A 22,899-nucleotide genomic window follows, 5' to 3' on the forward strand; every position below is an offset into this window, starting at 1 on the left:
TCCATCCTGATTGGCTAAGATTGGCTTCCAAAGTTTGCTGGATAGGTCCGTTTGAATAAAATGCCTCAAATCATGAACGCAACGTGCGATTTCTGTGAAATTTTGCACACATATTCCCACTAGAACGAGGAAAAAATGCCACCCTTTCCACATTGGCCTGTTATAGCGCCACCAGCAGGTCTAATTTAGCAAAACACATTTTTGGAACAAAATGCCTCAAATCATGAATGCAGTGTCCGATTACCGTGCAAGGCCTAAGAAGAAATGCCGCCCCTTTTCACATTGGCTTATTATAGCGCCACCAGGAGGCCACAATAACCTACCTGACCTGGCGGAGACCTGTGCTCCGAGGAGCACTTTTTCTAGTTTTGGTTTTCTTTTTGTTAAAGGCAGCAGGAAAAAAACGGAGAATTAACTTCTGTACGGTAGGTGGTCAAAAATTTTAAAACATAAATATGAATGTTGCCACAAGGGTAATTTAATGTGTCCTATGTCTTTAATACTGTCTTTGGTATATGTGTCAGGTCAACAGAAGTATATAATGGGTGTGGTGGTGTACAGCATGCCAGCGTGGGACTGATAGGACACTGTTTTAGTTTTTACATTCATACTGGCCATGATATATGAATAATTGTTATTCTATCATTATTCAAGTTGTCTGCCATTCGAACATATTCTCAGTGATGGAAAGTAACAAACTGGCTTTTGCATGCACGTTTTTTTCCTTCTAAAGATTCACAATATTTTTTTTCATGGCATACGATCTGTTATTGATTTATAAGAAGCCAGGAAAGCCACAAACATCTCGAGGTTACGAAGGTAACCCCGGTTTGTTTCAATTCGGAGTAACATACTCACTATGGGATATCAGCGCCCCCTGGTGATGCACAGAGCTACATACAATAAACTCCCGGGCCATTTCATTGGCTGTTAAGGGTATGTCACGCGGACGGAAGTCCTAGGGGTAACAAAACCCTCGCGTGCCTATGGCTCCTCCTCTTTAACACCAGCTCTCTGCACGCAGGTGCGCACAAAAAGGGGTGTTAAGTGAGTATGTTACTCCGAATTTAAACAACGTTTAAGGTTTCGTAACCTCGAGTTTGTTGCTAATTCTCTCGTAACATACTCACTATGGGATTCATAAACCCCCCTGGGGCTATAAACCATACAAACCCTCAGAGCCCCGCACGCCCTTCAGCCCCAAGGCCCCGCCCCCACGGGCGTGACCTCCGGCCTCATGGGCGCCCCAGCCCTCCGGGCTAGGGTGCGGGATATAGAAAGAAAGGTAGACCCTGACAGACCAAAGTCTGCCTCATTCAACTAATGAACAGACACGAGTCTGCCCCATAATTAAATACGAGGAAACAGAGCCTCCTCCCCTGGGACCCAACCTACCGGTGGTCCCGAGGGGACTCAGGAGAAGGAAGTCAGGAGAGAGAACAAGACAACAAGCCTGTCCATCTCCTCCTCTAACTAGAGACAGCCGCCACGCCTAGGACGGCGTGCGCCACCGACGACGCCGCCACGTCCAGGCTGTAGAAAGCCGCAAAGGTCGATGGAGACGACCAGTTTGCCGCTGCGCATATCTCCTGGACCGAAACTCCCCTGGAGAGGGCCCAGGACGCAGCCACGCCTCTAGTAGAGTGAGCCTTCAGTCCTTCTGGAACTGGAGCACCACCACTGACGTAGGCCAGCCTAATGGCATCCAAGATCCATCTAGAAAGCGTCGCCTTGGCCACCGCCTTCCTCTGACCACCTCGGCCATAGGAGACAAAAAGCTGAGACGACGACCGGCCGATTGCTGTCCTCTGGCAGTAGAGCTTCAAAGCCCTCACCGGACAGAGGCAGTGCAACCGCCTATCTTCCGCCGAAGCGAAAGGAGGTGGATGGAAAGCCACCAGCTTGACTGGAGCCTGGGCCACCACTCCATTCTTGGGAACGAACACCATGTTAGGTTTAAGCAAAACCCTTCTGTCGTCGCCCAAGAACCGCATGCATTCAGAACTCAGTGAGAGTGCCTGCATGTCACTGACCCGTTTAGCCGTAGACAGGGCCACCAAGAGGACCGTCTTGAGACTAACGACCTTCAGGTCCACAGACTCAAACGGCTCAAACGGGGGACGGCAGAGTGCATCCAGCACCAATGCCAGGTCCCAAGCCGGGAACAGAGGCCTGTTGACCGGCCTAGCCCGCCTGGCCCCGTTCATAAAACGGCGCACCAAAGGATGCTGGCCAACCGTCTTGCCATCGAAACCCTCGTGACAAGCGGAAATGGCCGCCAGGTATACTTTAACCGTCGAGAACGCTAGATCCTGTCACGGTCTGAGTCAGGGCAGGATTGTAGGACCCAAGTGCAGGAGAGACAGAGGCCAACAGGTCAGTTTAAAGGGTTTATTAACTCAAAGGTAGGACTATAAACAGGAACTGAAACCATGAGCAAACTACACGCAACATAAGACAATGAACAAGCAAGGACATGGTGCAAACACAGGGCTTAAATAGACAGGGAAATAATAAGACACAGGTGAACTCAACAGACAATCAACACTGGGATAGGCTGAGGGACTAAGAGGACACAGGAGGAGAACATGACTAATCAACAGGGAGGTGAGACAAGACAGGTAACAGTAACTAAAAACAACAGGAAACAAGACTTCAAAATAAAGGTACAGAACAGCATGGCAAAAACAACAGAGTAACATAATAACAAGACTAGATATAGAACAGAAAAAGGAACAGAAAGGAACAAAGTCCAAGACCTTATAAGGCCAGGAAGGTCTACATAATAAAGTCAGAGTCCGCGGCCCGAGGAGCGGACCGTGACAGGCCTAAAGTGTCCAGGACCATAAAAGGGCACTAAAGGTCCAAGGGCTGAGAAATACATTCAAAGTCCACGGCCCGAGGAGCGGACCGTGACAGTACCTCCCCTCCACGGGACGCCTCCAGGCGTCCCAGGACAGGAACGGGGGGGGGGGGGGACTGCCGCCAGGGCTCTGGCGCACACCGGCGTAGAGGGCGCAAGCCGCAGAGGACAGAGACAGGACCAAGAGCTGGGGGGGCGCTGCCAGGGCTCTGCGCACACCGGCGCAGAGGGCACAAGCAGCCAGGGGCGGAGAAGACGGTTCGAGGCCAGAACAGCCGCCGGGGTCCTGCCGTCAGAACCCCCAGGCAGCCACCAACCCGCGCCGGCCCACGAGACAGGGACCACCACCAGGAAGGGCAGGGGCCTAAGGGCCGAGCGGCACGGGAGGGGGCAAAGGTCAAGGGACCCCAAGACAGGAGGGGTAGCGGTAAGGGAGACCCGGACAGCAGGCGAAGAACCGGAGGACCACGGCGGACCACGACGGAGTGCTGGGCAGCGGTGAGCTGGGCAGCGGAGTGCAGGGCAGCAGCGAGCTGGTCAGCGGCGAGCTGGTCAGCGGCGAGCTGGGCAGCGACAGCTCCTGGATGCCAGGTAGCTGGAAGCGCTGGTGATGTCGGAAGCCATGACGAAGACGCCTCCTCGCCCGGTTCCCCCTGACGATTGCCAAGCGAGACCCAGCATAGGGAAGCAGCTGTCTCAGCAAAGGCTGGCTCAGGGAACGCGGGGTCAACAGAGGCAGGCAGGCAGAGAGGCTGGAGTCCTACAAACCCAAGGGGTGCGGGCTGGTAAGTAAGCTGGCCAATGCCAGGCTGGAGAGCAGGCGGGAATTCGGCAGGTACGGCCGACACGACAACAACAGCAGCGCAGGACCGAAGAGAAGCAAACCATGGATTGTCTGCCAGGGCAGTTGGTTTACTCGGCTGGCTTACTAAATCATAAACTGGGAAACCTCTCTCCGCTGTGTCCAAATGGCTTGTTCATTCTGTCACGGTCCGAGTCAGGACAGGATTGTAGGACCCAAGTGCAGGAGAGACAGAGGCCTACAGGTCAGTTTAAAGGGTTTATTAACTCAAAGGTAGGACTACAAACAGGAACTGAAACCATGAGAAAACTACACGCAACATAAGACAATGAACAAGCAAGGACATGGTGCAAACACAGGGCTTAAATAGACAGGGAAATAATAAGACACAGGTGAACTCAACAGACAATCAACACTGGGGTAGGCTGAGGGACTAAGAGGACACAGGAGGAGAACATGACTAATCAACAGGGAGGTGAGACAAGACAGGTAACAGTAACTAAACACAACAGGAAACAAGACTACAAAATAAAGGTACAGAACAGCATGGCAAAAACAACAGAGTAACATAATAACAAGACTAGATACAGAACAGAACAAAGGAACAGAAAGGAACAAAGTCCAAGACCTTATACGGCCAGGAAGGTCTACATAATAAAGTCAGAGTCCGCGGCCCGAGGAGCGGACCGTGACAGGCCTAAAGAACAGGCCTAAAGTGTCCACGACCAAAAAAGGGAACTAAAGGTTCAAGGGCTGCGAAATACATTCAAAGTCCACAGCCCGAGGAGCGGACCGTGACTGATCCTGATTTAACCTGTCTTGCAGGAAAATAAGGACGCAGCGCACCGGAGCCTGGAAAGCCACCACTGGCGGCGACTGTTCCAGACACCAAGATGCAAACATGTTCCACCTGCCTTCGCATCTCTCGTGGAAGCGGCCCTCGCGCCCTGGATGGTAGCTACCACGTCAGGAGGCAGACCACACAAGGTCAAATTCGCCCTTTCACGGGCCATAGGTCTAGGTCCTGAGGGCGGGGGTGGAAAATCTCGTCCCCTCCCTGCCGTAGCAGGTCTGTGTACAGGGGGAGGGGCCAAGGCTCGGCGTAGATGAGAGGAGTTATCTCCGACCTCCACACGCCCCACGCCGGCGCCACCAGCAGCACTGACAGACCCTGGAGCCTGACTCTCTCCAATGTTGGGGGAATCAGCTCCAGTGGTGGGAACGCATAAAGCAGTTCGTTCGGCCAACTGTGTGCCAAGGCGTCCAGACCCAAGGATGGGTCCCTCCCCTTCACTGAGAAAAATCGAGAACACTTCACGTTCTCTTCGGAGGCAAACAAGTCGACCTGAGCCCGGCCAAACCTGGCCCAAATCAGGTCCGCCACCCACGGGTTGAGGGACCATTCGCCGTACCACAGCTTGCACCTGGACAGCAGGTCCGCACCGCTGTTCAGGAGGCCCGGTACATGAAGCGCTCGTATTGACGCGAGTCGCACCAAAGCGTCAGTTCGCACGCCTGGCTGTCCAACACCGGGAAGGTCAAGCCCCCCTGCTTGTTGATATAGCACATGGTCGTGGTGTTGTCTGTCCTGATTGTGACATGACAACCTCGGATGTGAGTCTAGAAGTGCTTGAGAGCGAGAAAAAACGCCAACAACTCCAGGTAATTGATGTGGGCCGACTGTAGACTGAGGTCCCACACCCCCCTGGCCGGGCGGCCCTCGTGGACGGCGCCCCAACCGGTGAGGCTGGCGTCCGTGGTGATGAATTTCCGTGATATCACAGTGCCTACACTGACCCCTCCGGACAGAAAGGCTGCCTGTGACCACGGTCTGAGTGACTCTGCGCACCGTGGAGACACCAGAACTTTCCGAGAACCCAAAGTGGGCGATCAGGTGTATAGCCGAAGCCATGAGACCTGCCGCCTGCATGCAAAGCCTGTAATTGACTTGACGCCCCACGTGGAAAGACCTCACACAGGCCAAAAAGCTGTCTATCCTGTCCTGGGACAGACACGCCATTAGCGTGTTCGAGTCCAGCGAGATCCCTATGAAGGTGGTCCGCTGGGACGGGACCAAAACGCTCTTCTGGGCGTTGATGGTGAAGCCAAGCGACGTTAGGTGAGAGATGGCCACATTCGTGTGTTGCATCACCTCCTCCATCAAGCCCGCCGCCAAAAGCCAATCGTCGATGTAAGTCTACAGTCGGATTCCCTGCCGCCTCAGTGGAGCTACAGTGGTTATCTGTTCGTTCATGCGCGATCTTCAAACGGCCGACTATTGCCGCCTATTGGACCTCAGAGGTACCTAAACGTACCTTTAAAAGTTGACGCCCACAGAATCTTAGCGCCTCCCATTGCAAGGATTAGAAAGTTTATATGGCCGTTCAGCCACAAGGTGGCGCTTGGTATCAAAATTAAAAAAGTTAAAGTACTCGTTATAAAGAAAGTCCAGTTTCACATGTTATGTTAAAATTGAAAATAGCAGATCTACAAGCTTACAACATGTAGCTTAGTTCTGCTATTTTTAAAATAGACAAAGTTTATATAAGACTGAAGTGGTTAATGTATGTTTTGTAATAATAATCAAAATCTGCAAAGTAACTAGTAGCCTAACAAAAATTTTCCAACACTGCGCATTGCATCCGTCTGTGTGTGTGTGTGTGTGTGTGTGTGTGTGTGTGTGTGTATAAAATATATAAAACATATTTTGAAAGTAGCAGATCTACAAGCTCACATTGCGATGTGGATCTCTTTGTGTCAGTCGTGCGACCCATTTTTGGTGCGCAATACCGCCCGCCAAACGAAGTATATACACAATTGAAACCTAGCTGAGCGCACGGCACAACAACGAGAGAGAGAGAGCGCAGAGAGAGAGAGAGAGAGAGAGAGAGAGAGAGAGAGAGAGAGAGAGAGAGAGAGAGAGAGAGAGAGACGTGTTGTCCCACGCATCACTACCAGGGGGGTCCTTGGGAGTGTTCCAGGGGTCCCCAGCAGCTTAACCACTTTAGCCCATCAGCTATTTGAAAATATCCAATCTACAAGCTCACACGTTTTCAGAGGAGAGAGTGAGGACGGATTATAAGGACTTATTCCATCCTACTAAAAGACTGTGGACTGTGGAGTTTGGAAACTTTAGACTCGTCGTCGGAGCATCACGTCGGTCTTTGGAACTGTGTGTGGAACAGTTTGAAAAGAATGTCTGACTGTGAGTAAGCATTCCGTGCACGAGGACGCCATCTTCTGGACACAACGGTGAACAGGCCTGCAACGTGGGGTTGGGTTTTGTTTTGTTTTCCTTTAGATGCCAGCTTAGGTTATATAAGTAACTGCAGTGCACTGAGGTATATATTTGTGAAACAATTCAAGGTATTTGGTCAATTCATTTTGAAGGTATTTCATGATATATTGTTTTTGAGGTAGCTGAGTGTTCTATTTGCACTAAATAAGCTAAGTTGTATTTTGTTTTTGCACTTTATTGTCATTTCGGATAAATGCCAATTTGTATTGTACCTTATTCATTCCCTTGTCCCTAAACCCAATTCCCCTTTCCCTAAAACTACATTTCATTACTAAAAACCCTTAAAATTCATGTCCAGGTGTCTGTCTAAGTTACTTAAAAAGTTACAACTAAGGTTTTCACTTTAAGAGGTGTAATTAAGGTTTTCATGTAAAGTGCTAAATGGGGATTAATTGCTTTCAAAACTCAAACTAATAGAATTAAAATAACTTGGAACCCTTCTCTATATTTCATGGGGATCAGATGGGCTGCATACCCGTTGTCAGAGTACCGTCCGACTCACCCCATTACTAACCCTAACCCTAACATTAACCCTAACCGCACGCAAAGCCACATATAGTCGGAGTAATGGGATGTCAGACGTATGGGCAGTCACCTTGTCTGTGTCCTTTTTGTGCCCTATCTGTGCAGCGGTAAACGTCTGTGGAGAAAGTCAGATGGACGGCCCACATCAGAAACGTGGTCCATACAACAGTAAAGCCAACATAAACATAACTTAAACGATAACATTTAACTTTCACATACTGTCCTAAAATTAAACAAGTAAGAAATGTGTTGGTGACGTGTGGAAGATTTGTGTAGCTGGGTATCTTGTTTGCGATTTGAAAATATTGTTTTTTTTTTTTTTTTTTTACATGAGGTTGCTCTTGTTCAGAAATAGTGTTTTTTCATAAGCTGGTCAATGCATTCCTCCTCAGTGATTTACCCAGCGCTTGTAATTGTAATATTTTTGTGAGACGTGTTATGTCTGTTCAAATGGATATTATGTTTAAAGCATAAAACTAGTTTTAATGACTACACACAAAGGAATGTTGTTGACAAAAAGAAAGTAAATTAAATGATTGATCCAAAGGTTGTGTTTGTGTGAGTTTGTGTATTAATCTTTACCTCCAGGCATAAATGCATGTTAAACAGTCACTGTTATCTCACCATATGACTCAGAGAGAGTTAAAAACAAGTTATTGTCTCCGCCGAAAGTGGAGAATATGTTTTCGCTTTGTGTGAGCAAACATTGTTAGCCAAGCTAACATTGGGCAAGCTCCACGTGACACGTGTCAATTTGTTGACACCAATGCCTCTGATTGGCTAGAGGGACGCGTGACGAAATAAAATTCTATAAATAGGTGTGTCACTTCAAAAAGCCCCTACTTTTTGAAGTGAGGTAAAACAGGATCAATCAGACTTGATTGGAACAGTACCTTCAGTAAGTCCAAGTCACCCGTCTGTGCGTGTGTGTTTCCCTCTGAGAACACCTAACATTGGTCAAGCAAAGGCGCAGAAGGCCAAAGCTAAGAAAGCATACTCATCTACAATTGTAACGTAGAAGAGGACTAGAGTTGAAATGATCCCACAACAAAGCCGAACTCTTAATACGTGTCAATATGTTGACATCAATGTCTCTGATTGGCTAGAGGGACGCATGACGAAATACAATCCTATAATAAAAAGGTGTGTCACTTCAAAAAGCCGTTTACGTTTTTGAAGCGAGGTAAGACAGGATCAATCAGTCTTGATTGGAACAGTATCTTCTAGTCCAAATCACCCGTCCGTGCGTGTGTGTGTCCCTTTGAGAACACCTGACATTGGTCAAGCAAAGGCGCAGAAGGCCAAAGCTAAGAAAGCATACTCATCTACAACAGTAACACAGAAGAGGACTAGAGTTGAATTGATCCCACAACAAGACCGAAATCTTAATACGTATTAATATGTTGACACCAATGCCTTTGATTGGCTAGAGGAATGCATGACGAAATACAATTCTATAAATAGGTGTGTCACTTCAAAAAAACGTTTACATTTTTGAAGCGAGGTAAGACAGGATCAATCAGTCTTGATTGGAACAGTATCTTCTAGTCCAAATCACCCGTCCGTGCGTGTGTGTGTCCCTCTGAGAACACCTAACATTGGTCAAACAAAGGCGCAGAAGGCCAAAGCTGATCAAACACACCAATCAACTGCTGAAACTGTTCTTTTACTCTACTGTATCTCATTAGTTATTGCTATGATAATATAATTGCTATAGTCTGCTGGCGGAGACTTGTGCTCCGAGGAGCACATTTTCTAGTTTTTTATATATTTGCTACTGATATATTTTTTATCAATAGCCATTCCACATAAATGTGTTTTTCACAACTTCTCTAAGCTTTATTTTGCTTCAATTCCCGACACCCATGCTAAAATGACAAAGGCACCGGAAATGTATATATTTATTTTTATATTAAAGTTACATGATTACTCCATTTTCAACCTCAACTACAAATAATTGTGCCTCACTAATGCACATTCAAAGATGGCACAATTACCGTCTAGATTTTTTGTTTAACTTTTCTATGCCCCAATATCCTATGGACTTTTTAATCACCTGCTCTTAAATCTCCCTACCTCACCATGTAATTGTTTTTAACTTACAAATGTTCTGGTTTTATTTTGTTGTTTCAGTGTTTTATATCTGTATGTGCCTTAAACAAGTAATAGGTAGGCCTAATATATTAATGTTTTTTCCAACACTGGCAAAGAGTGTGATATGGCTTCAAGCATGTACTATTAGCTCAACAATGAACCGCCCCGCTCCCATGCTACCTATTAGAACAGTCAACCTACTTCAACCCCTCCCCTTCTGTCCCAATAAAAGTCCTCCACATCCTCATCTCTCTACTCTCCTGATTTCCTCTAGACGGGTGAGTGTCATACTGTGTTTCATGTAACACAATTAGCATTTTTCATGTATTCTACTTTTGTTATTCACTATATCTGGATGCATGTGTCAATGTGTATATTTTCATACACTGGCTATTATGACGTTGTTTTTGACTAAACTTGCTAGCTATTGAGCTCAACTAATATCTTCCCTTTTCATTTAATTTCATTTGTATACAAGTTGAAGCACCATAATGTTACTCCGGGTGATGATCTTGTACTTTATTGCATATTATTTGTAAAGTATTGCAGTATCTCTAGGCTATGTATTCAAGTGGCAAAATAACACATTTATCACGTTGTGAGTTTTTGTCTATTGTTACATTACTTTTATGAGAGAGGAGTTTAAGTGTCATAAATGTTAACATGGATGATGTGTTTGTTTTGTTCATGACAGGCACATCAGTAAAGACATCCTGGGTCGGTTTCTTCAACACAAACACACAACGTAAGTCTCTGTAAAACATTCTAATGATTTATTTTATATACATATATATATATATACATATACTTGTATATATTTCTTTTTAGTATTGTTTGTATATTTTTTATATTTATAATTTTTTAGAGTTATCATCAGATTCAGCTTTACATGACAGATAGGCCTATAATAAAACCTATAATAGTAATAAAAAATAATCATAATCAAATAAATACCAAAAAAGAAAGAAAACATTAAGAATATCATGGGGACCAACCGAGTCAATTCATACAAGTAAAGTAGTAGTCATCACAATCACAACAATATATAAAAAGAAAATCCCATTGATCAGTCACAGTAAAAAATAATTACAATTCATATACTACTACAGTATATAGTAATCCTATAAACCCATGGCCTATGCATTTCTTCTTTGTCATTCATAGAAACCTGTATAAACCCTAAGTATAAGCTGTGTGCATGCTCACATAGCAACAAAGACCGATGTTATAGATAATACAGAAGGTTATGCAATGGGGGGGAGGGACACTATAGGGTTATTCTATGATCTGTATTTGAATACACTGTTCTGAGAGGTAGGCAAGTGTACACTGCAAATGTGACAAAAATAAATGAAATTTTGAATAAACCATAAAGGCTACGAATAAGGTAGTATTTAAATTTACACTCTTTAATATATCGTTGCTGTCCGGCAGGAACCAGCTAACTCAATTTTTCCGCTTTTGCATTTTTCCCCCCATAAATCAGTGCTATATTGAACACCCTTTACGTCTGGGTGGATTGTGATCCCAATCCTGATTATTGGTTTTGAACTATCCAACATCCAAATCTGATCCAATCAGATATAGGGATTAAAAGTTTTGAACTTGTGGGCCTCCTGGGAGATGTACGTATACCTAAAGTTGTGTCGAGTTTCTTCACACTTGTGTAACATCCTCTGTTTGTAACAGGAATCAACCATGGACCCACCACATCAACTAAAAGACACGATCTTGAATTATCTGAATGGGCTGGATTCAGATTTCTTCCGAAAATTTAGGTCGAGTCTGGAACATTTTGAACACATGACACAAGCCTTGAAGGACTCAGGAGATGCGGCCGGCATCACCCATTTTCTCTGGGGGCTTTACAAGGAGGATCACAATACACTTAGGGAGAGAGTGAACGGGGTTATAGCGAGTGAGGGATGCATTGGCATTACCCAAATTGTCTGGAACTGAATTAGAAAAAAGCTCAACTTGTTTTTCTTTTTCCTAACGCTTTACAACTTTGGATTTTGAAATGGATTGTTATCTTTTTAGAGCAAAATAACCAATTTTGTAATGAATGTTCTCAGACCGTTACTTAATACAATAAAGCAAAGTTTCCAGAAATGTCATCCATACCTTTGTCCGTTATCATAAAAGGTTATTTTAGGGTCCCAGTCCCTACTGTATATTTCCGGTTCCATATGCTTCAAACACTGATATATATTCCAACGGACTTGGAACACACATAAATTTTTGGATCCCTGTAATAATCACTTATCTAAACTGCTAGGATCTGAATGCAGATGCAACATTTTTGGAATTCAGTAAACTCAACAAAAGCAGAAGTTATACTTCCTTAGCTATACAAGTGTAATTCACTGCTGAATCAAGGGGTTTCCTGTTTACAAGTGTTGCCATGTCTGCTTATTATAAGCAACTTTGGGCTTGTTTTTCCTGTAAAGTTACTTGTAAGTAAATATTCAAAATATTTAGATGTAGATCTGCTATTTTCAAATAGGTAGCCGATGCAAAGTGGTAAAACTTAGCCTATGAGATGAGATGAGATGAGATGAGATGAGATATACTTTATTAATCCCTGAAAGGAAATTATGACGTTACAAACATCTAGTCTAGCCTAGTCGCTTATTTTGGGCTGCTGACTACTGAATTACACCTGCAGCCTACTAGGGAGGAAGTGGACAGATATTGAACTAGAAAAAGTGTTCCTAGCAACATAAGTTTTTATAAGAAAACTGTTAGGATTTAGAAGATATTTTGTAGAAATCGGCCTCAGGTCTTATAATAATAATTAATAATAACTAATTAATTTTGGATAATAATAATTGAGTCTCATCGGTACAAACAGTGCTTCCATCGCAAAAGGGACACTTAGTTGCAAAGGTGAGTGGGTGTGTAGTATACATATGGCTATTAAAGAGATTGCTGGCTTTTCAAAGGACAGTGTTACTTGAGAACAGAAGGAGATCAAGTTCTACCAGCTAAACCATTTGTTTGGTTTGGCAAGGTGGCTTAAATAGTTGTGTTTTCCATTAAGGTGATCAGGCATTCTGTGTCGATGAGAAAGTCCAAAGAATGCAAATGTAACAATGGATACAAAGACACGCACTACAAGCTACACTTGATTTGATTTGATTCATTAAATGCTTCTCACGGAAACGTCAAGGATAACATGCCAATGGAACACTGGAACAAAGAAACTTGAGAGAAAAAAATGTATGTACATGCCAGGATTTTAATTGAATGCAGTGTCAGAATAATTTAATGCGAAGGCACCTGTCATGATTTATGACCTTTATCTGCTTGAACCAGTACATGTACATGTGGTCAATCACTCATCTAAGTAAGCATAACATAAACCAATCTGTGCGTAAACAACCTTTACTGAAGGACAAATTATGTGCCATCATTAAGCCATTCAATCCGGGAACGCATCTCGTGTCATTTTAGATTTCTTTGGCTATTCAAAAATAGCAGATATACAAGCTCATAATGCGGCACCGAGTGCCGCGCTATGAGCTTGTAGATCTGCTATTTTTGAAAAAAATCATGACAATTTGTGTGAAAAAATATATAATATCGTGGCTGTCCGGCAGGAACCAGCTAACTAAAATTTTCCACTTTTGAATTTTTTTCCATAAATCAGGGCCATTGAACACCCTTTACGTCTGTGTGTTGATTAAAATATTATTAAACCAATGAAAAGTATTAAAAAGTGCTTCAGACAAAACCATCTAACTCCATTGGAACCTCAAAGTTCACCAAAGGGGGGTGGAGTTAGCTGGTTTAGCTGACTCCAGGCTCCACCCCCTTTTGACCTCCAACCTCATTGTGAGCTTGGAGGTCCATTCAGCTGTTCTAATCAATGATGAACAAAACCTCCTCTCTCTCTCTGTCTCTCTCTCTCTCTCTCTCTCTCTCTCTCTCTCTCTCTCTCTCTCTCTCTATATACATTTTTTTATTTATTTATTTTTTAAGCGAACATTTGTAACTCAAATCTTTGCTTTTGGGGGTCCTTGGAACTAAATATGTTACGAATGTTCGCTTTAAAAAATATATATTCCAAGATTTGCACGAATTAAAAAAAAATAGCAGATCTACAAACTCATAGTGCGGCACCGAGTGCCGCACTATGAGTTTGTAGATCTGCTATTTTTTTAATAGCCAAAGAAATCTTAAAAAGACACGGATGATGCTTTCCCGGTCTTAAAGGGTTAAGAGAAAACATACTGTTCTAAATACGCGAGGCCAGAGACCTGTTTTAATCAGAAACTATGAAAGCACAGCTAGTGTGTCAACTCTTTTTTCCAGCCTGATCTCCAGAGATTACCGTAACATTGCACGGAACGAGTGCACTTCATTCCGTGGATAGTCGCCTAGAAACCCCGAAATTGCGTGCATATGTACGGCGAGTCCCACGGTGGGCGTAACCAGTCGCAACCCGGAAAAACCCGGAAGCAGAGCAGTCCCCACAACAAAATTTACGATTCTGTGCCTATCGGTACATAACTCAAACGGCGCTGAGTAGGCACAGGCGAACGTCACACCGTTCAGGACGGCAACTCGGTCGCCTTAGCTCCCTCGGTGGTCCTTCACGGGGTGACAGTTCGCCTGTGACTGCGCGCCTCCGAAATGGTTTTGTCACAAAGGGAGCGCCGTACATATGCACGCAATTTGGGGGTTCCGAGGCGGCTATCCACGGAATGAAGTGCACTCGTTCCGTACAATGTTACGGTAATCTCTGGAGATCGGGTTGCTTTTTTCAGATTGAGCTTTAAACTATGTGGGGAGAAAACCAAAGTGAATGAAGACAGATCATTTAGTGTAATGTATCACTTGTTTATGTGTTATTACCAATCCCATTGAGGTCTTATAAAATTAGCCTGGAGGTATGAGTGCCTATTTGTTTAGATGTACTGTGTCTGAACATGAATTAATGTTGATTGGATGATTATGGTAAGATTTACAGCTTTATCTCCCTTGAAACCAACGGGACCGTACCTATGTTCCCCAGGTTCTATGTTCCCCAGGTTCTATGTTCCCCTCCCCCCCAAAAAAAGGTTCTATGTTCCCCGGGTTCTATGTTCCCTGCTCAACCAAAAAAGGGTTCTATGTTCCCCACTCAACCAAAAAAGGTTCTAAAAAAGGTTCTATGTTCCCCACTCAACCAAAAAAAGGTTCTATGTTCCCCGCTCACCCAAAAATGCAGGAAATGGTGAGACATTTAAAAAGGTTTAAATACATGTATTTATACCCATTAGTTATTTGTATTTTTTCAGTTTTTAAAGTGTCAAAATATCATGTTTTGAAAACTTCTTTGACATGACTCAAAATCTATTTAGGGGTGTCACGATTAATTTCACGGTACATATGATACGATACACGATATTGGGCTCACGATATCGATACGATATTATTATAATTTTTACTATCATCAACATTGGCCATCATCTTCAGTTTCAAAGTGCTTAATTTATAAAGCATATAAAAAAAGTTACAAGTTTTTTACACACAAAAATAAATACAACTAGAAAAAGTGCTCCTCGGAGCACAGGTCTACGCCAGGTCAGGTACGTTATTGTGGCCTCCTGGTGGCGGTATAATAGGCCAATGTGAAAAGGGTGCCATTTCTTCCTAGGCCTTTCACGGCAATCGGACACGGCATTTATGATTTGTGGCATTTTGTTCCAAAAATGTGTTTTGCTAAATTAGACCTGCTGGTGGCACTATAACAGGCCAATGTGAAATAGGTGGCATTTCTTCCTCGGCCTAGTGGGAATGTGCGTGTGAAATTTCACGGAAATTGCAAGCTGCGTTCATGATTCGAGGCATTTTGTTCAAAACGGACCAATCCTGCAAACTTTGGAAGCCAACCTTAGCCAATCAGGATGGAATATGGGAAATCGGACAGATCCGGGTTGATCACATGACTATAGAGATACTGTGTAACGATTTGCATGGCGTTTGGATACAATTTGTAGGAGTAATGTAAAAAAAATGGGTTTTGCACAAATCGGCCTCCTGGTGGCGCTATAACAGGCCCATGTGAAACATTTGGGCCAGAGGTTCTGAATTGGTATCGAGGGAGTGTATGTGCACTGTTTCGCACCGAGCGGGCCAATGGTGCCGGAGATTAGCTGGTAACACACGGACAGGACACACACACGGACGGACGGACGGACGGACGGACGGACGGACGGACGGACGGACAGGGGGTAAAACATACTCTCTCGCCATGCCTTTCGGCCTGGTGGAGACAATTATGCAAGCTTAAAGGACAACCCATTTTCACCCATTTTCAACATATCTTCATATAATTGGTCCTCACCAATGCTTATTATCATATGGTACAATTTTTGTCCAAGATGGCCGCCAGGGGAAAGGGGTGGGCAAGTTTCTGATTTCTCCCCATTATGTTCAGTTGTGTGTGTTCAGAGATGTTATTAATAATTGGAAATTAAAAATGTATTTTTCCTGCATTTTTGGGTGAGCGGGGAACATAGAACTTTTTTTTGTTAATGGGGAACATAGAACCTTTTTTGGGGTAAACGGGGAACATAGAACCTTTTTTGGGGTAAACGGGGAACATAGAACCTTTTCTTAGGTAAAAGGGGAACATAGAACCCAGGGAACATAGAACCTTTTTTGGTAAGTGGGGAACATAGAACCTTTTTTGCGGGGAACATAGAACCTGGGGAACATAGAACCTGGGGAACATAGGTACGGTCCCAAACCAACAACCAGTCCTGTCTCTGCAGTCAGGCTCATGACCTGCCTTGAGGACTTCAAGTGGTGCGTGGCACACACCTTTATACAGCTGAATGAAGGCAAGTTGTCCTGTTTGGCTCCCTCACAGTCACTTCATCACAGGGGAATACCAACGGTCTTGGCAACCTTGAGGTGTTTGATTCTGCCAATAAGTTTAACAAGCAGGTAGAAAATAGAAAATAGAAAGATTCCCTCTTTTTCTTCCAGCTTTGAATCTTTTCCAAAACCATGCCTTTATATCCTTTCGCTTGGATTACTGCAACTCCCTGTAGACAGTGCAGGCTTAATGCAAGGATTTACGGTGCAACAGCACTGGGCACCAGTATCAGGGGGGCACCAAACGGCAGGGCAAAAGTGAAAGAACACTCTACTACTGGTAAAAAGTGCTGATATAATGAAACAATGGCCGCTGAAGAAGTGGCCATTGTTTCAATATATAAATGGTAAATGGTGCATTTATATCAAGGATACCTTCAAATACCTGACAGGTGAAAGCATGGCAACAAAGGTGGTCAAAGGAGTAAACCAGAGAACCAGATTTATGGGCAGAGTTTCCTCTTTTGTCAACCCTCAGGCCCTCAGGACCCTCTCAGGGGCCCTGATTCAGCCCCTTTTTGACTATGCTAGCTCCTCTTGGTACTCCAACACCTCAGTGTCACTGCAGACTAAGCTTCAAACCTCCCAAAACAAACTGATCCGACTACTTCTCGGACTGGGGCCCATGACCCACCTCTCTCCCACTCACTTTGCCAGCCTAGGCTGGCTCAGGGTGGAAGACAGGGTTAAACAACTAAAAATAGGTCTGGTCTTCAAAATTGTAAATGCAGATTTGCCCGATATGCCCCCTATACCCGCATATCTGTATAAATACCTCGAAAAAGTTAGTGACACCCACAGCCACGAAACTAGAGGGAGCGTAAACAACAATCTGGTACCACCCACCCATAAAACAAACATGGGCAAATTCTCCTTCTAGTCCAGGCAATCTAGCCCATTTTAGACCCAAAAGTCAGACTAATTGTAAGAGAATTTTTTTCAACAGATATCATTTCTATGAGGTGTCTAGAACAACATACTAAAAGTCCTAAGAAATCCTAGATGCGGAAATATGTTTAATTCTCATAAATTCAAGATGTGTGCTAATACCTCGAGAAAACTAAAAACCCTTATGGGCTTTTTTTTTCCTTTTGTCCTATCACAATGAAACTTTCCACAATGAATCTTAACATGAAAACTAAACGTTTTTGTATTACAAGTTTCTTTGAAACTTAATTTGAATATGCAAATTAGCTTAATATATATTGAATATGCCCAAATTTGCATATCACGAAAATTACTTTTCCCCAAAATGTATTATATTTACATTGTTGTTTGTTAATGATATCAAACACACTAATCAGACTTTCATGAACCATTTCATCGAATATTATTATTACTAGAACTTCGGCCGCGCTGCGCGCGGCCTCAGCTCTATCGCCCGCGCCCACATAGCAACTGCGCCCACACAGCGATCTGTGCGCCCGCCCTGCACCCCTCCTCCTCCCCCAATGTGCAGTATTGAGAGCCCTGACGTCACAACATATGGAGTGATGGCCACTGCACTCTGGTTGATTGGAATACACCTAGGGCCCAGGTACAGCTGAGATGAGAGAGATGTGTATGTTAGACACAATATGACTCTGAGCAGGCATCACAGTGTTTAAATTGCATCTGGTGAAGAAGAGACTTGATTTTCCTATGTAGGTAGTATTGTGTAAATACTGTATGTACAGTACAGTACAGTACAGTACAGTACGTACTGTACAGTACTGTACCTGTACTGTACTGTACCTGTATGTACTGTACTGTACTGTACTGTACTGTACTGTACTGTACTGTACTGTACTGTACTGTACTGTACCTGTACTGTACTGTACTGTACATACTGTTACTGTACTGTACATACTGTACCTGTACCTGTACTGTACTGTACTGTACTGTACTGTACTGTACTGTACTGTACTGTACTGTACGTACGTACTGTACTGTACGTACGTACTGTACTGTACTGTACGTACGTACTGTACTGTACGTACGTACTGTACTGTACTGTACGTACTGTACCTGCACTGTACTGTGCTGTACTGTACCTGCACTGTACTGTACTGTACATACTGTACTGTACATACTGTACTGTACATACTGTACCTGTACTGTACTGTACATACTGTACCTGTACGTACTGTACTGTACTGTACCGTACGTACTGTACCTGCACTGTACTGTACTGTACTGTACTGTACTGTACGTACTGTACTGTACCTGCACTGCACTGTACTGTACTGTATGTACTGTACCTGTACTGTACGTACTGTACTGTACCTGCACTGTACTGTACTGTACCTGTACTGTACGGTCTGTACTGTACTGGGGGGGAGGGGGGGAGCTGCATAGACCAAGGCAGCGCTTGTTTCTGTGTGCTCTGCAGGGGAACGAAGGTGCTGAGGTTTTGTGGCAGATGATGATGATTGGCTGTTAAAAGAACCCTCAGGAAGTAAATTGCAGCTGGCGAAGTGATTTGCATAAGTATTGGGGCATAATGCGTTTGTTATTGATTGTACATCCTGCAAGTACAGTAACGGTATGGGAAGCAGCTGTAAACACAGGCAGAATATTGAGGAATTTTGGGGGAAAATGTGGAGTTAGTTGGGCCATGTGTCTGCTTGGACATTGGCCCCATACACTCGTGTACACTCCATGAGTGTGGCCGCCAATTGGCCGCCAATTATGGTAGCAGGATTATAAAGGGATTGGCACTGAAAAAAGTTAAAACTGACTCTAGCTTTCTCAAACAAGCTAAGGTGTTCAGCCTGTCAGAGGAAAAGGAATCATCGTTGCAGCAGGTGAAAAGGCTCTAGTCTCACTGTATGGGGGTGACAAAGATGAATCGCTGGATATGCTGAGACACAGGCAATTCTGTGAGAAAGACCACATCTTCAGTGGAACCTCAAACTCTTCCACCAACATCATCAGCTGTGAAGTTCCACAGTCTCTGTGTGTTCTACCAGATCAATGAATGGAAAGGAACAAGTGAAAGCATGAGTCCAGAAGACTGGGGATGGCATGTTATAGGTGGTAGATTCATGCCAATAATGACTGATCAGCCTGCAGGACCACCAGAATTACTTGATGTGGTCTGCTGTAGCTGCAAGAAAGACTGCAGCACGAAGAGATGCACATGTAAAAAAACATGGACTCCCTTGCACTACCATATGCGGAGAATGTCGTGGTACTAGCTGTACAAATTCCCAGTTGCCTGATTTATCTGATGACTATGATCCAGAGCGGAAGAACTAAGCACGCCAAGAACTGAAATAGGGGGTGCAAGAACAAAGAATCATACAAAAGGAGTTGAGGATCACGTTTGAACAATAAAATAAACAAAAAACAAATAAGAAAAAAACAAAAAGAACCTCCCCTGTTGTTGCTACCTTGTCGTGGTGGGGAGGCTTGTGTGCCTCTGTTACCCTGAGGACTATACCAGTGGGAGTTATACCCCCGGCAGGTACAACCAAGCCGGGCAGGTTTCAGGTTAGAGGCCAGTCCAAAAGCAGCATTGCCATCAACCGTTAGCAGTAGGATGGTTGGGGGAAGATTTGACGGATTTATGCATTTGTCATACATATGAATGGTGTTTTTGATGTTATTCTATGAAGTCACAATATTTTGATGAAATGGGTCATGAAAGTCTGATCAGTGTGTTTGATATCATTAACAAACAACAATGTAAATATAATACATTTTGGGGAAAAGTAATTTTCGTGATATGCAAATTTGGGCATATTCAATATATATTAAGCTAATTTGCATATTCAAATTCAGTTTCAAAGAAACTTGTAATACAAAAAAGTTTAGTTTTCATGTTAAGATTCATTGTGGAAAGTTTCATTGTGATAGGAAAAAAGAAAAAAAAAAAGCCCATTAGGGTGTTTAGTTTTCTCGATGTATTAGCACACATCTTTAATTGATGAGAATTAAACATATTTCCGCATCTAGGATTTCTTAGGACTTTTAGTATGTTGTTCTAGACACCTCATAGAAATGATATCTGTTGAAAAAAATTCTCTTACAATTAGTCTGTCTGGAAATGCTACTTTGCCTGGACTATTCTATAGCACAGCCACCAAGGAATGGAATAGTCTAACCCCATCCCTCAAAAAATGCAGTTCGCTGGGCTCATTCAAAACAGCCCTAAAAACCCATCTTTCTGGAGGCCGAAAGAGGAGCTAGTACCAGTTTCCCTGTAGACAGACGACCCCCCCCCCCCTCCTCTTTTTGTACATATTTTGTATTTCCTCATGCTTTTTTTTGTATATATTTTTTATTTTTTCATGCTCCCCCCCCCTTTTTTGTACATATATTTTTTAAATGCTTTTTTTGTACATAGTGGTATTTTTTCTGTATTATCTGTATTTTCATGTTGATTTTTGAACTGTTTGGTTGCTACTATTTATGTCTATGAAATTAACTGAAGGACCCCAACGGAAACAAGTCCGCAAGGACTTTTTTGGCCGGACCTTTTAGACAAAAGCATTATAAATGTAACTGTGTTGTTTTACATTCTTTTGCCTAATACAAATTTCAATCAATCAATCAATCAACACTAACTCTGGGGGAGCCTGGGATTGAACTGGGAATCCGGCCACTCTCCCCCTGAGCCACTGCACAGGTGAAACGCGTCGGCAGCACTCGCTGGTGAAGCGAACATTTTCCGCAGCAATTTTCATATACAACAAAAAACAAGAAAAAATATAACTGCAAGCAGCAATAATACGGGGCCAGTGAATGAAGAGAGAGAGAGAGAGAGAGAGAGAGAGAAACGGAATAGATTGAAGAGAGAGAGAAACATGGAAACGAAATAGATTGAAGAGAGAGAGAGAGAGAGAGAGAGATGGAAACGGAATAGGATAAGGATAATTCATGAAAGTCCTTGCGGTCTTGTTTCCAATGAGGGCCTGTGAGCAATTAGGGGTTAAGAGTCTTGCTCAGGGACATATTTCATTTCATTGACACATTTGCTGGCCTGGACTGGAATCGTACCTGGGGCAACCAGGGCCTCTGGCTCCCTAGGCGGGCTCACTAACCACTCAGCTATGGCCGCCCCCATCGATTGAAGAGAAAGAGAGAGAGAGACATGGAAACGGAATAGATTGAAGAGAGAGAGAGAGAGAGAGAGAGAGAGAGAGAGAGAGAGAGCGAGAGAGCCATGGAAACGGAATAGATTGAAGAGAAAGAGAGAGAGAGAGCCATGGAAACGGAATAGATTGAAGAGAAAGAGAGAGAGAGAGACATGGAAACAGAATAGATTGAAGAGAGAGAGACATGGAAACGTAATAGATTGAAGAGAGATGGAAACAGAATGGATTGATTGGACATCTCAACCTATTGCCATTAACAGGAATCGAACTCTCAACCTTTGGATTGACAGGCTGCAATACCTATAGTGCTATAGCTTTGCCCAGGCTGGAGTTGTCTGTTGAAGACAATAAACTCTTGCCTTCTGTCATGAACCAAGCCCCTGTTTCACTAACATTAAGATCACTCGTTCACACACCATTTACCAATAGAGAAATTGTATGTCTCCTCGCAACCGAAAACAGTGAAAGCAGCCGATCTACAAGCTCAGAAACACATTGCTATCTGAAAAGTTTTGAGATTGTAGATCGGCTATTTTCAGAATGAAGTATGTCATACATTGAAAAAACACACTCTCAAATAAGCATTTCATGTTATCTTTATCAATTGCACATGAATTCATTGATACAGTCATGTTGTTTGCATTGCGCTTTAAATGAAGTCTGCCTGAAGTGAGCCCTGAAGTGAGCTCACAATGTGAGCTTGTAGACCCAACGCTCTGGGTCATCATTGTGGCCAAATCCAATATGGCCACCTGAAAAAGGTTTTGGCTAAAGCTTTTGAACCAGATTAGCTACAAATGAGCAAACTTGGTGTCTAAATCATGTTTTTTGACAATTAGAAACATGTTGGAATGCTTATCTTTATGACTGGGTGTGGCTGGACCTCTATTTTGCATATTTAAAATAAATATTACCTGTGCAAATTTGTTTCACTTACCTTAATCTAATCTAACCTTAACCTTGAGTTTGCCAAAAACGACATTTTTGGCAAACTTGGTGTCTACTTAGAAACACATTGGAATGCTCATATTTATGATTGAATCCATCTAGAGCTCTCTGACTTGCTTATTACAAATATGGCCACTATACCGAACATGTTATGTAACATAAAGTTTCATCCAGGTTGAGTGTATACAGTAGTTGTAGGAATGAGTTAAGATCAAACTGGAGAAAACAATGTAATTTTATCGAAACAATATAATATGACTATAGAATCCAAAGGATACAGCAACAGCCAGTACAGTATGCACATCAATGCTCAGCATAAAGTGAATACTATCATAATAGTCAAAGGTGTATGGAATTTGAACAATATGTTCAAACTAGAATCAGAAAAGTAATTGTTAAACAACAAATCGTTGCTAGG

General features: G+C 43.4%; 1 long non-coding RNA gene across 1 annotated transcript; it reads left to right on the forward strand.

Annotated features, from left to right (window-relative positions):
- The first annotated feature begins 9,831 nt into the window (after window positions 1-9,831).
- On the forward strand, window positions 9,832-11,699 carry LOC308083892. The gene is made up of 3 exons (XR_013933022.1): window positions 9,832-9,860; window positions 10,277-10,327; window positions 11,272-11,699. It is a non-coding gene; the product is annotated as an uncharacterized lncRNA (long non-coding RNA).
- Window positions 11,700-22,899: the final 11,200 nt, after the last annotated feature.

The sequence above is a fragment of the Gymnoscopelus braueri genome (genome assembly GCF_963280865.1).
Source record: "Gymnoscopelus braueri genome assembly, chromosome: 4".
In the NCBI taxonomy this organism is placed as follows: Eukaryota; Metazoa; Chordata; class Actinopteri; order Myctophiformes; family Myctophidae; genus Gymnoscopelus; species Gymnoscopelus braueri.